Here is a 15,233-nt window from a genome sequence, read left to right on the forward strand (position 1 = left end):
CGCGTCAATAATGATGCTAAGGGTGGGGGAAGAGGTGGGGGGCGTGCCTCGAGCAGGGAGGAGCAGAAGCTCAGACTTTGACGGGGAGCAGGCCAGCCCGACTGTGCGAGCATGACCGGCAACCACGTCCGCACCCGCCTGGAGGACGGCCTCCATCTCTCCAATATTTCCGGTGGTTACCCAGAGGGTGATATCATCGGCGTAGAAAGCATGGGACGGGTTGGGAATGGCAGCGAGAGTGCGTGCCATGGGGAATAGAGTGATGTTAAAGAGAAGGGGGGAGAGGACAGAACCCTGGGGGGTGCCCTGATTTCCAAGAGTGAAATTTGGAGAAGTCAGAGGGCCGAATGAAATCTCAGCGGTGCGACGGGCAAGGAAAGCCGTGATATAACCGTGGATACGAGGACCCACGTTAAGGGTGGAAAGAGCATCTAGGATGGCGGAATGAAGGACGTTATCAAATGCTTTCGTCATGTCCAGTGCCAAGACCGCACGAGTGCGCTTGGCGTGAAGAGGGTGAAGAACTTCTTCGGAGAGCTGGAGAATGACGTCATGGGTAGAAAGGGAAGGGCGAAAGCCAAACATCGAATCGGGGTAAAGGTGGTTGTCTTCTAGAAAGTTCTGCAAGCGGTCGAGAACAACGTGCTCCAAGAGCTTACCGAGACAAGAGGTGAGGGAAATGGGGCGGAGATTTTGGATGTCTATTGGTTTGCCAGGTTTGGGGATGAAAGTTACCTTAGCGTGGGTCCACTCGGAAGGTAGAGTGCTTTCATGCCAATGTTTGTTAAAGAGGTCAGTGATGGCCTCGAGAGATGGGGTGTCCAGATTACGGAGGGCCTTGTTAGAGATTTGGTCGGCCCCCGGTGTGGAGGTGGTGCGGAGCTTATGCAGTGCGGCACGAACCTCACCCAGGGTGATATCTGCGTCGAGCGCAGAATTAGGGTTGCCGGCATAGGAAGGGAGAGAGGAAGGGGGGTTGGTGCAGAGATAGCAATCACGAAGAGCAAGAAGAAAGTCGGAATCAGAGAGTGGAGATGAGTGGAGGAGGCGCGTCACGTCCCTGCGGTGCGTGGCCTTGGAATGCAACGGGTCAAGGAGGACACGTAGGAGAACCCACGTATCCCTCAGCCCGAGGCTACCGGCCATGCGCTCGCAGGTCTGGCCCCACTGCTGTCTGGTGAGAGAGGAGCAGTGCTCCTCCATGTCCATTGCCAGGCGAGCAAGGCGGAGGCGCAGCGAGCGGTTGTGTTTCTGGGAAAGCCAGCGGCGGTGCAGGGAGTGATACGCCTCCCAGAGGTGCAGGAGGCGACTATCAGCCGTGTAGGAGTGAGGAGGGGTGGGGACGGTGGAGGTGGCAGAGGAAACATCCTGAAGCAAGTTAGTGGTCCACTGAGAAAGGTCTGAGATGGAGGTGGAGGCTTGTTGCCGCGACTGGCGGAAGCGATCCCAGTCCACCACCTGCACCAGACGCTTGCGGGAGGAAGATAGGGTGGGAAAGGAGAAAGAGACGGACAGGATATTGTGGTCGCTACCGAGAGAGACCCAGGTGTTCGTCCACACCGCGTCCGGGATATTTTTGCAGATGGAAAGGTCCGGATTAGTGTTGCGTTGTGCGCTGGAGCCAATGCGGGTGGGTTCCGAGAAATCGTTAAGGACGGTCAACTGTTCGTTCTGCAAGAAGGTCCATAGTGCCAGGCCCTTCTTGCAGTTCTTGGGGTAGCCCCAACTTACGTGATGAGCGTTGAAATCCCCAAGAATTAGGAGCGCGTTCCGGCTCGCGCGTGAGATGGCGTTGCGGAGAAGGAGGAGGAGGGGAGCTGCACGTGAGAGGGGACGGCTGTATACATTAAGGACAAAGAGGCTGGCATCTTGCCGCCGCCGGGGAAGGAGTTCCAAGAAGAGGTGAGTGCACTCCGGAACGTCGAGCGGATGCTCGATTGCCATGTAGGCGCGATGAACTAGCGTGGCAACGTTCGGAGGTGAAAGGGAAGCAGGGTGGAAAGCTGTGTAGTCCCGTAGTTTTACTGGGGAGAAGGTTTCTTGAAGGGCGATGATAGCGGGGAGGTCGGAGGGAGGGATGTTCTGGAGGTGGAGCTGCAGCGTGTTCCGCTTTGCGCGGAAGCCGCGGCAGTTCCACTGCCAGAAATTAAGGCGCGGGGGGTGTCTGGCCATCTTGAGGCCTGGGTGCCCCTGCTGTTGCAGGGTGTTTGGGAGATGAAGATGAGGGGAGGAGGGATGAGACATTAATGGTCATCTGGGCAAGATCGGTCTCGAGGGAACTCTGGCGGGCCTCAATTTTGGCCATGCGGTTGTTAATTTGAGCCATCCAGCTCTGCGTGTCCGTACGCAGAGCTGTAATGGCGGCCATGATGCGTCGTTCATGTGCCTCGAGGAACGAGGCCGTGTGGCGGATGACAGCCTCCATCTCCGGGGTGGCGGCAGGTTCGGTAGAGGAGCGCCTCTTATGTGGAGGGCTGCGGGAGGGGGAGGCGGCACGAGAAGAAGCGGCCGAAGAGGAGGCGGACATAGGGGCGGGAGGTGGCGGCGGTGGGGTCTGGAGAGCAATGGGTTGTGAGGTTTGGTGAGGGGATGAGGTGGGGAGGTGGGGGCGCGCGAGCAGCGCCTGCAGCTGTTCTTTCAGTAGGGCAATCTCGTTGCTCTGGGCTGCGATTAGAGCTTTGAGCTTTTCTTTTTCGGGGTCGTGTGTGTGAGGCTGCGATCGCCAGCTCACCTGGGAAGCAGTCGATGGGTTGTCTTGCCCCGGTAGCGGTGGAAATGAGACGGAGCGGTGGCGGGGGCTGCGGTCCCGGCTTGATCGGGAGCTGGATCGTTGACGGGGACGCGATGAGCGGTTGTCTTTGGCGGATGGTGTTGACTGCGCTGGGTTGGATGGCGTTGACTTGGGACTGGATGCGAGTGGGGAGGGACCCCCCCGTTCATAGCGGAGCTTACACGGGCGGGACCCCGTGACATGTGTGCCGCTGCACAAGATGCATTTAGGAGTGCAGTCAGGGGGGTCCCGAGCCGCGTGCACAGCTCCGCAGCGTGGGCAGCGTCCGGACCTGGACTTGGTACATACGTCGGAGCGGTGACCATGGCTCCAACAATTGAAACAAGCTTCAGCGTTGGGGCGGAAGGGGTGACAGATGAACAGGCCGCAGTTGAACACCACGGTGCGAGGGAGTTCTTTCGTGCCGACGAAGGTGATCAGGATGGACCGGGTGCGACCCATCTGCCTTGCGTCGGCGATGGCGTAGGTGCTGCAGGGATTCATAGCCTGCAGGTCCTCGATAATCTCCTCTTGGTTTTGATTGTCCACGGCGTTGTAGATTATGCCGCGGAGGGCGTTGTCAGGTGCGGCCACATAAGCGCGCAGTGGGTACAGCTGGCTGGCGAGATGCAACTCAGAGGTTCGCACATACTGTCGGGTGCGTTGCTCCGAGGGTGTACTGACGGTGAAAGAGTTGTTGTACGGGTTTATGCGAACGCGGTCCTCGACACGGGCGTCGCCGTACTGAACGCTGGCGCTAGAACAGAGTGAGGCAAGGAGGGCCCCATTGGTGGTTGTGCGGAGGTCGAGGCCACCTCCAGGGCGGAAGACGATCTTGTAGTCTTCCGCTGGGAGTCGAGGCAGCGGGACGTGGCGGCGTAGGCGGTGAGTCTTCAGCGATGGCGGGGGTGCCATGGCGGTCTTAAGGTGGGCGTTCGTGGCTGAAACGGCTTCCTTTGGATGGGCCGCACGGTGGGCTTGGAGCATTCGGGACCAGCGAGGGTCGTCATCAAATTCTTGTTGGGAGATGAGTGTACCGTCGACTATACTTTTCATATCGGCGGCTTCGAGACGAGGGGAGCGAGTGCCGGCGCAGCGGACGCCGGTGCGACGCTAGGTGCAGCTGCGCGCTGCGGGCGAGGTGGTGTTGCGCCGAGCGTTGGGCTTAGCTCGGCGGCCCCGTGGCTGGTCAAAGATGAGGTCCTGGTGAAACGTTGGTCGGCGGGTCCGGGCAGATGAGGTGTCAGGAAGGTCCTTACACCTCCGTGTGCTCGGTTGGAGAAGCTGGAGAATATCCCGGGCGAGATGCCAGAACCAGGAGCAGAAATCGCGGAGCCCATGCGAGGCACGTCCGAAGAACGCCGGGCGTGGGTTGCGTCTCGAGACAAGGTCAAAGAACCGCGTCCGCGGCGGGTGCCCAGACCTACTAAAGAGACGCCGGACTCAAATCTTATTGATTTGAAAATACAGTTTACGCTCTCTCTTTATAGATATATCAGAGCCTAAGGTTAGCTAACAGTTCAGTTAGTGAAGTATCTGGAATAATGAGAGTTCATTAGAAATCACACATTAGCGCGCACCAAAGCACAGGATCGTATATTTTCGAGAACGATGAGACTGCAAGCGGAGGAGGAGTGGAGGGGAGACAGGCCGCGTATGCGCAGAGTTGCCGGCGGCCACGGCATCCGCAGCCGCGTGGGCGATCTCATCTGCACTTCCGAGGGGAAGCCAGGGTGCCGTGAGATTGGGAGGGTTACGCTAGTCCGCAGCGTCTGCTGCTGAGGTCAGGAGATAGGTGTTCTGGGGTACCAGCGTGTGTGGTGAGTATCACAGCTCCTACAAGGGGCGATGGCGAGCGGCTACAAGTTAGGCTCAACGTGACGCTCCCTTTTGCATTGTCGATGCTAACAGAGGTAGTACGACTAATCCGTGACGGAAGCGCCTCTCTAGTCGTTGGTGGAACGAAAACGTGAGAAGCGTAGGACGGCGCAAGAGGGGCTGTGCGGCAACGGCGGTTACGATATGGCGCCAGAGTAGCGCGCGCCGTTTGTACGGAAAAAGAGCGCTGCATGAACGGAAGTCTAAATGCGGCGGCACCTGTGGATCGCATCCACGCGTCCGCCACGCGCTGCCTCTCGCGATCGCTCGGTTAGCCATGCATACGCTCCCAACTTCGCCCCGTTTGGATCGTGCCCCACGAGGCAGATTGTTTGCTCCAGTCAACGTATCGTGAAATTACAACATGTATAGGGCTGCGTTCAAAGTTCGCATCAGGAGGTATCCTAATCGTGGGTGATTTTTTCTTTCATCGTCTTTCTTTTCCCCCTCCTCCGAGCGTAGGATTATCAATTGGGCACCGCCTTGTTTGCCTTTCCTTCATCGTTTCTCTCTCTTTTCGCTGCCATGCCGTCGTCACCGTTCCGCCGTCGGTCCGTCTTTGTCATGCTTTCCATCGTTGTCATGCGTGCTATTCGCCTGTAGGAGAGCGACAGGTTTTGGCAGAGCGTCGCGTTAAGCTTTGCGAGATTAAAAATAAAGTTGTTTCTATCCATCCATTCCCATGTATAGCGCGTGGGTACCGCATAAACTTATAGCCTAATGACTCGCTGTAGAATAACCAGAGCCGCGACCTTGTGATTCGAAGCACATCTGCTCGGCTCTGGCCAGGTGGTGGGTCTGAATTTTAAAGCTAGATTAGGTGTAGGGGGTGTGTGATGGTAGCGCCCCCACAAAGCCGTTGCCGGAATTTGAATCCGCTAGCCGGTGGGATGATGGCGTGGATCCTCGGCCTGATGAGTGATCGAGATTGAAGTGCGCTGTCGCTGGACAGACGTGCTTGGCAGAATGCAGCGTATGGCTCAGCTTCAACCCAACCCAGTTGGGTGACCGCCACGGTGACGCGACGGGCTGGTGTTGATGTCCCACTGTCAATCTTTCTATTTCTTCTCTTTTGGTTGTTATTATTATTATTATTATTACTATTATCATCATCATTATTATTTATTATTATTATTATTGTTATTATTATTATTATTATTATGCGGGGAGTGCTTGAAGCTTGCTTTCCCTCCGCCGCGGGTCGATCTGCCCGGTGTGTCATTACCTCCGGAAGTGGCCCACATTTTTGCCCAGGGACACGACAGATGCATTCGTGGGTAGAGGTACACAGCTTCGCTGTAAACTTCGGGCCCCTAATGAACAATCTGCCTTCAAAATTCGTTCGAATTTAACTTGCTCTTTCAAATGGAACAGATTTCATTTAAATTAGTCCAGGAGCTGTTTCATAATAGCGTTTCCAGCTAAAGGTCCTAATAATTAGGCGCAGAAGCATTTACTGAGTCAGAACTTCTCGAATGCGTAGAAGCACTTTAGACTACGTGCTGTAACACTGACGTCTGGCACTGATGTTTCGGCGTGAAGTTCAAAAATTATTCTTTGACTTTAAATTTCTTTTTTGATAATAAATCTGCAGCCTCGAAATTTACGATACTGGAGTTTTGAAAGACTACTTATTAGTCTAGGTATTGTGTGCGAAAATAATTTTTGAAGCCAAATGGAAGGCTAATCGATGACTGATGGAAGCTCCCTCGAATCGACTATCGAATAGGTTTCGAAGCACAACCGTTTTCACCACTGGCATAAAACACATATATCGGATGGGTTTCTCTTTCTTTCATCAAGACCAAAAAGAATAAAAAAAATAGCTTGTCGCAGATAGAATAGATGGAATAGTTCTATTCGTTGAGCTGGATAAATCAAAGAGGCAGACAATACTTAACATAAATAATTTACTCAACCTCCTGCAATTTACAAAGGGCAGCTGGTGAGTACGCAAAGCGTATCCACTTGAAAGTAATTCTGAGGATGACAGTGGCTTCGAAATATTGATTCCCAACGTGTGCGACGAAATACATATGGGCATTCGTTACTTTTTTTTCACTGCATAAAACGAACGGTTTGCTTGAAAAGTGAGTGGAACAACAGTGCATTTTTACCCCAAGTATTACGGCGCATATCTCGAAACGCGTGCGATCCTTAAAATTCGTTCCATGTGGATGTCTCTTGCAAGCTCATTGGCTTGACACTCGTAACTCATTTCAATGTCTGTCGTAAGGAAATGTCTTTCAAATTTAGGTAGCATTCGTTTGTTAATTAGTGAATTATGCAGTTTCATTTCGCCTGCGACGAAAGTCCACCGCTTCGAGTAATCCAGCTCAGGGACAACATTTACGCTATCTGCAACGGGCGATTAAAAAGAATTCTTTATCATCTAAAAAAAAAAACATCCCGTAAGTTTGAAAGCCATAAATTAGAAAGCTAATTCTTCAGTGTTATAAGTGCTTAGCGAATTCATGCGCGATCTTTCAATAAATAATTATGGTCTCAGCGCGAATAATGTGTTGTCGAAGAAAGGACGCTTTTTATTCCGTCAGATTGTCCCTCAAACACCAGATATGCTCACGCTTTCCTAAATCTGCCACCACTCGCTGATTGCAGACTGGATCAATGAATTCCTGGATGGCGTGAGACGAAACGTCACGTCTGTCATTCAAGAAGGCGTCAAGGTGAGCACCTACTGGCATATTCGTTCTCGGCGCTAGATTAGCAACTGTGTTTAGATGACGCATCTGGTATACTTATAATGTTGGTTGTGGTCCCCGGAGGCTCCCGCCATGGCATGCTTCATAGGCCGCTGTGCGACTTCAGCATGCTGAACACCACAATTTTGATTTATTATATAGTGAACGCGGGATAAAGAGCACACGTGAACAAAAAGCTGCACAGTCCTCGTGCGCCGTTTGTGGATTGTGAACTGTAGGATTGTAGAGCAGCGGAGAGCAAGGAAGCCGTTGGGAGAGCTCGCGACATCAGACCACATTGGAGTATAGGTGGACAAGCTGTACCGTATATATTCAGAACACTGCGATGTCGTGGTACTCGTGTCAGAGCTGGCTGGAGCGTGTTCGTTTGTTTGCCCTCAGTTATTGGCTCGTACCCACTATGGGGCATTGGCCAAGATGCGGACACAGTGATGTGAGTGAGTGAAGAAACTTTATTGCAGGCCCGGCGAGGACGCGAACTCGTCGCGCACCCGGCTTGTCCCACGTCGGGACAGGCAGGTCTAGCCCACCGGCCCGGTCGCGGGCGCGCCGTACAGCCAAGATTTGCTTTTCTTGAATAATGCAATGTTTGCATTAAGGACCGCGCCGCATGCGCCTACGGGGTTTTCGCCAGCTGAGCTGGTGTACGGTCGCTCGCTGCGATCTCCGCTTCGCATGCTTCGAGACGGATCACTGCCCTCTCCAATGGCTGCAGAAATGGCCGCCTCCTGCGCTGGAGCCTCGCTTTTGCAACAATATTCCTTTGAGGTGCGTTACAAAAAGGGGAGCCTCAACGGTAACGCCGATGGCTTAAGTCGAGGCCCCTAACGTAGGAATCAGCCTCAAAGTAATTTGTTACTGATGTCTTTCTTCCTGTGGCAGGTTTTTTAACATATTGCTTTTGTTTAGTGTTTCAAAGTCATGACGTGCTTTCTAGTGCAATTTTCCAATTTGTGGACGCGTTCTGAGTGCTGCTAGACTACTGTAAGGAACTAGGCAGTAGTATAAAAGGGCAGATAGCCTGGCATGATTTAGTGAGGGTTGTGTCGTGCTTGCTGACTGAGCGGTTGAGTTTCGGCGTAGTTCCAACGCTTGCTGGGAACGAGAGAAAAAAGGGCAACTCTTCCGAAGTCACTTTGCAGTGTCCTGTGTGAACCTGAACGTGAGAACGAGGCCTTTTCTGTGCGCTGCACTCAAGAAACGCCGAGGGACGGCCGACTTCGCTTATGAGCATCATCGAGCGACATCCCTTCGGACGGTGGGTGCAGTTCCCTGACCATCGGGATCTCCTTCTCCCGGCTGGGCGGTCTGTTACGTTTCGCCTACGACGCGCGGTATAGCCGGCGCGGATGCAATGGACGACGGGGCTTCGTTCAAAGCGGCGGACATTTTGGCCCGTTCAGCGCTGCCGCAACGCGTCCTGCCAAGCGCGTCCAGGCATGTTTCAATGCCACGTGTCTTCGTGTGTGTGTGTGTGTGTATGTGTGCATGTTGGTGCCCACGCTTGTCAAAGCACGGCAGCCGGGGAGAGGAGCTCCCCAACTGTGAAGCGAGGAGGTCTGACCGGAGCCGGCCCGGCGGATCCGTCACTTCTCGTCTCAACGTGTCCGTGCAGCGCCGTCACGTGCGCCTCATCCCGAGCCGTTCCTCCTTGCTCTCGACTCCGAGAGTATAAAAGCAGCTGCCCCCGGACGCCAAAAGAGGCTTCAAATTCTTCCGTCGAGTAACGTGCTCTCCCGTCTCTCCAGTTCGGTCGACCTGACCGGCCGCTCTTTTGCGATGCTATAATAAACAAGTTGTTGTGTTAGCAGTCGACTCATCATTTGCCAGGACCTTCGGATGCTTCCAGCTGTGCCCCAGGCCGCCAGGCCAACGCTACCCTTGGGGTTTGCGACCCATTTGCAACAACTGGTTGTCCGCGGTAAGATCGCGACAACGGAGGCCAGCAGCGAAGTTATACAGTCGATTGTATGCTGAGCAGCACAACGACCATCTGGGAGCAGTGCAACGAGCCCTGTGTGATGACTGGTTGCCTGCAGCGGAACGGCTGCGCTGAAATCTTGGCGGCGAGGTTTGGTGAGTGCGGGACTTTTTTCTACTAAGTTTTGCCAGGCTTTTGTTAGTGTCAGAAACAGAGCTGGTAATTGTGGTTGTCGTTGCTGCCGGGTTAGTTTGTGGCAAGACAACAGTAGGCAGTAGAGAAAGCAGCATTCAGAGCAGCTATGGATTGGAAGTCGTTGCACAAACCGAAATTGCTGGAACTTGCAAGACAGTTGGGTCTGGATGTCTCCGACAAACTCAGAAAACCAGAACTGCTAAGGGCTATTCTTGAGTTAGAAGCTGAGGATGACGAGCTGTCGGAATGCCTTGAAAACATTGAGGTGAGGGAGACGGCAAAAAGACAGGAAAGGGAACGTAAAGAGCAAAAAGAGAAAGACGAGCGCGAACGTAAAGAGCGAAAAGAGAAAGACGAGCGCGAACGTAAAGAGCAAAAAGAGAAAGAAAAAGAGGAGCGTGACAGTCAACACGTTTTGGAAATAAGGCGTCTCGAGGTAGAGATCGAACGCGCTCGTAATGGAACTCAGGCACACGGTGCAGGAGAACGAGGATCGTTCAAAATGACTGACCTGATGCGGCCGTTTAAGCTTGGAGAGGACATTGGTTTGTTCCTGGTTAACTTTGAGCGAACGTGCGAGAAGCAGGGGTTCTCTCGGGAAACGTGGCGACAGCTCTTGCTCACTTTGTTACCCGGCGAGGCGGCCGACGTAGTCGGTCGCTTGAAGAGAGGAGGCAGAGGATTTCGACCAAGTAAAATCGAGTCTGCTAAAAAAGTACAGGCTGTCAGTGGAGGCGTTTCGTCGGAAGTTTCGGGAAAATGAGAAAGGCAGAAGTGAGTTATATACAGAGTTTGCCTACAGGCTTATGTCAAAAATGCAGGAGTGGCTCAAAGAAGAGAAAGCGTTTGGTGACCACGAGAAAGTTCTGCAGTGTTTCGGGCGGGAACAGTTTTATAGTCGGTTACCTGAGAACGTGCGGTACTGGGTCTTGGATTGGCCAGACGTTAGTACGGTGGCTAAAGCCGCCGATCTAGCCGAGGAGCTTGTGACGCGTCGGGCTCGCGGAGCTAAGGACCGTCAAAAGGGTGAATTTCGCTTCAAGTTTGAGAGGCCGAAGTTCACGCCCATGAGAGCAAGGGGGGACACACGTAGTGCGGATGCGAGTGAAAGCCGTCCGACCGAACGTAAGGAGACGGCGGCAGCCGAACGCTGAAAGCGGTTTGAGACGAGGCAAGCGCGCGTGTGTTATACGTGCCAGAAGCCGGGTCACTTTCCGGCGCCGTGTCTAGAAACAAAAACAAAAGTCGTGTTTTTTCATTATGCAGCAGTGACGAGAACATGAAGCTTCTCGTGCCTTACATGCCAGACCTCCGCGGGAACGGGAAAGAGTGCCGAGTGCGTCGTGATTCCGCAGCTACAATGGATGAGTTCACCCGTCCTACGTAGAACCCGATATGTTCACGGGCGAGTGCGCATGGATCAAGCAAGCCGTGGAAGCTCACAGCGTGTGTCTGCCCGTAGCAAAAGTGCTTACTTATTGAAGGACCTTTCGGAGCACTTGAGACGGAGGCCGCAGTGTCATCTATGCTGCCCCCCCCCCCCCCCCAGTACCCGTATCTATTTTCGAACAGGTCCGATCACCCCCTGCGCGAGAGGGGGATTTTGTTTGGTGAGGCTAGCGTTCAGGCCTTAACCAGATCGAGAGTTCGGGTGCTCGCTGTAAAGGCGGTAGTTGCGGGGCCGACATTGTCGAACAATGAGAAAGGGTCGGAGGCGCAGCAAGCTGATATTCAGAGCACGTCCGAACTGAATGAAATTGAGCCTGTAGCGTTCAAGGCGCCACACACTGGAGAGGAAATTCCCGACACGGGAAAGTTAGAAGAGCTATCTGCAGATTTGCTCATCGCGCCTACGTCAGATGGACTTAATAGGTTGCTAAAAGTCAGCCGGTCGGCTTTGATAGCCGAGCAAAAAAAGGATGGCAGCCTAGAAACCATGCGCTGCATTGTCAAGGAAGGTATCGCCAAGAAAAATGCCCGTTTTGTTGAAAAAAGTGGGGTCCTGTACCCGAAGTATCTAGACCGCAGGGGAGTGGAGTTCGATCAGCTGATCGTGCCTCAGTGCTACCGTCAGGATCTGTTGCGCTTGTCGCATGGAGGTTCGTGGTCCGGACACGTAGGAGTTAAGAAGACTAAGGACCGTCTCTTGCAAAAGTACTATTGGCCAGGGTGTTTTCGTGACGCAGAATACTTTGTGAGGACATGTGACACCTGTCAGCGGGTGGGCAAACCAGGGGACAAATCGAGGGCGCCGTTGAAGTAGGTACCTATCATTACGGAGCCTTTTAGAGGGCACGTTATTGATACAGTGGGACCTCTGCCGGTAACAACCACGGGGTACAGACACATTTTGACTGTGATCCGCCCAGCGACAAAGTTCCCTGAAGCAGTGCCGCTTAAAGAACTCAGCTCAGTTGAGATAGTCAATGCACTACTGTCCATATTTGCGCGAGTTGGTTTTCCTGCGGAAATCCAGTCAGATCAGGGCACAGTGTTTACTAGAGCTTTGAAGACAGCCTTTCTCGAAAGGTGCGGGGTAAAGCTGTTACACAGCTCAGTGTATCCCCCACAGTCGATTTCCGTTGAGAAGCTCCACTCTGTCATGAAGCGCGTGTTGAGAGCATTGTGTTTTAAACAAACTGACTGGGAGCTGTGTCTGCCTGAGGTGATGTTTGCATTAAGGACCGCGCCGCATGCGGCTACGGGGTTTTCGCCAGCTGAGCTGGTGTACGGTCGCTCGCTGCGGTCTCCGCTTCGCATGCTTCGAGACGGATCACTGTCCTCTCCAATGGCTGCAGACCATCTCTTCGAAAATGGCCGCCTCCTGCGCTGGAGCCTGGCATTGCAACAATATTCCTTTGAGGTGCGTTACAAAAAGTGGAGTATCAATGGTAAGGCCGATGGCTTAAGTCGAGGCCCCTGACGTAGGAATCAGCCTCAAAGTAATTTGTTACTCATGTTTTTCTTCCTGAGGCAGGCTTTTTAACATATTGCTTTTGTTTAGTGTTTCAAAGTCATGACGTGCTTACTAGTGCAATTTCCCAATTTGTGGACGCGTTCTGAGTGCTACTAGACTACTGTAAGGAACTAGGCAGTAGTGTAAAAGGGGAAAGAGCCTAGCATGGCTTAGTGAGGGTTGTGCCGTGCTTGCTGACTGAGCGGTTGAGTTTCGGCGTAGTTGTAACGCTTGCTGGGAACGAGAAAAAAAAGGGCAACTCTTCCGAAGTCACTTTGCAGTGTCCTGTGTGAACCTGAACGTGAGAACGAGGCCTTCTCTGTGCGCTGCGCTCAAGAAACGCCGAGGGATGACCGACTTCGGTTATGAGCATCATCGAGCGACATCCCACCGGACAGTGGATGCAGTTCCCTGACCATCGGTATCTCCTTCTCCCGGCTGGGCGTTCTGTTACGTTTCGCCTACGACGTGCGGTATAGCCGGCGCAGATGCAACGGACGCCGGGGCTTCGTTCAAAGCGGCGGACATTTTGGCCCGTTCAGCGCTGCCGCAAAGCCTCCCGCCAGGGCGTCCAGGCATGTTTCAATGCCACGTGTCTTCGTGTGTGCGTGTGTGTGTGTGCATGTTGGTGCCCACGCTTGTCAAAGCGCGGCAGTAGGGGCGAGGAGCTCCCCAACTGTGAATCGAGGAGGTCTAGCTCACCGGCGCCGGCGCGGCGGATGCGTCAGTTCTCGTCTCAACGTGTCCGTGCGCCGCCGTCACGTGCGCCTCATCCCGAGCCGTTCCTTCTTGCCCTCGACTCCGAGAGTATAAAAGCAGCTGCACCCGGACGCCCAAAGAGGCTTCGAATTCTTCCGTCGAATAACGCGCTCTCCCGTCTCTCCACTTCGGTCGACCTGACCGGCCGCTCTTTTGCGATGCTATAATAAACAAGTTGTTCTGTTAGCAGTCGACTCATCCTTTGCCAGGACCTTCGGATGTTTCCAGCTGTGCCCCAGGCCGCCAGGCCAACTCTACCCTTGGGGCTTGCGACCCAGATGCAACATCAGCCAATCAGCGCTTCAACAGCGGACGAAATTGACACGTCCAGTGTAGGCGCACGGATGCTTACAGAATGCCAAAAACAGCATACCTTCAAAGATCAGTGCGTCCCGTCGGTTGTCCATGGCTAACGACCTGCACGAGCGCTTGACGAAAAGACAACGCCATGAAACATAGGGAACAGAGAATGCCACTGCATGGTTGGCCAGGAGCAAGTTATTTCTGCAGCCGTAACATGTACCCGCGTAGCAAATATCCAGATTGTACATCTCACCCCCTTGGTAGGCCAGCCTCCGAGAGCGCCAATACTGGAACACAAGTTTCTTTCAAAAATAATTTCAGTTCTGCTAATCGACTTAGAATCCCAGCGCAGTTCCATTGCATAATAAACGGCACTTTTCGGTGATTTTTGGTTGCACGAGGTTGAAGAAAACTAGCCATATTATAAGGCAAAGTTCGCTGCGAAGGCGGTAATCATGGACTCAAACGAAAGAACGAGCTGTAGAAAGGTCTTCAGGGTGCCAGCCTGCATCGCTTGAACATAGGAGCGGAGGACTTCAAACAGAACTCGCAGAAGGTCGGACAGATCCCGATTTTTGAGCTCCTTATTTTGTTGAACGCACTGCCTCACCACTTCAACAAAAGATGCGGACTGGGACTCACTCTTCGTCGCTGCAGCTGGTTTCTTCGTCTCTTTTGAGGCAAGGGAATGTCCTCCTTGTCTTCGAGTCTGGTTGTGATCTGGTCGCTGAGGAACTTGGACAGTTTTGGTTGAAGCAGATCGAACAACCGACTCACTCACAGAGGACTTTGCCGTCTTGCTAGGGTCAGGTCGCTCACTGACGTCGCTTGTTACCAAGCCACGAACTTCCGACTCTAACGCAGGGAACTCAACTTCCGACTCTAACGCAGGGAACTTGTCACTTCCAGGTGTCGGCTTCTCAGTAGGTCGTGGTTTGGGACCACTAATGAAGGACACTCGACGGTGTAAGGCGCTTACACGGAAGGGGCAGCCACCGAAACTCGCTGGATGGTCGCCCCCACAATTAGCGCAAGCAAAATCTGCCTTGCAGGCTTTGTAATCGTGGGCGCCACCACATCGTTTGCAACGTTGATCTTTGATGCAAACTTTGGCTACATGCCCAAAGCGTTGGCACTTAAAGCATCGGGGAGGAGTTTCAACGAATTCTTTGACTGCATGCTTGGTGAAACCGAGGTTAATTTTCTCTGGGCGCTCGGTGTTGGGAGCAAACGTTAGCACAACAGAGGTAGTAGGCTTCGCTGCCCATTCTTTTTCTTGAGTTTCCACCCGGCGCATCATACGTTTCACGTGCAATACACCTTGCGGTTTCAAGTAGTCAAGAAGGTCGCTTTCTGAATACCACACTGGTATTGCAGCATAAAGTCATTTCCCACAGGAAGTGCCGCCCTTTACGTACGAAGAGAGATTCCTCATGTGGCTGTGAACGTTACCGATCTTTGCACCGATAGCATTGAGGTAGCGGCTGTGAAGATACGGCTCGGCTTTCGAACTCTTTCAGTTGCATCCGTATACGTGTCTCCGCGGAAGAAGGTAGCAATGGATTTGTTTCTCCAGCAGCTTTGTGACCGTTGCCCAGCGCCCCGAATTATCTGCGGTGACTTCAACGCCCATCACTCGGTCTGGGGTGACAGGAACACAGACTCCCGCGGACGCGAACTGGTAGAAGTTATCGACAGTTTGGACCTGTGCGTGGCCAATGACGGAAG

Source organism: Dermacentor andersoni, chromosome 4 (genome assembly GCF_023375885.2).
Source record: "Dermacentor andersoni chromosome 4, qqDerAnde1_hic_scaffold, whole genome shotgun sequence".
Taxonomy (NCBI): Eukaryota; Metazoa; Arthropoda; class Arachnida; order Ixodida; family Ixodidae; genus Dermacentor; species Dermacentor andersoni.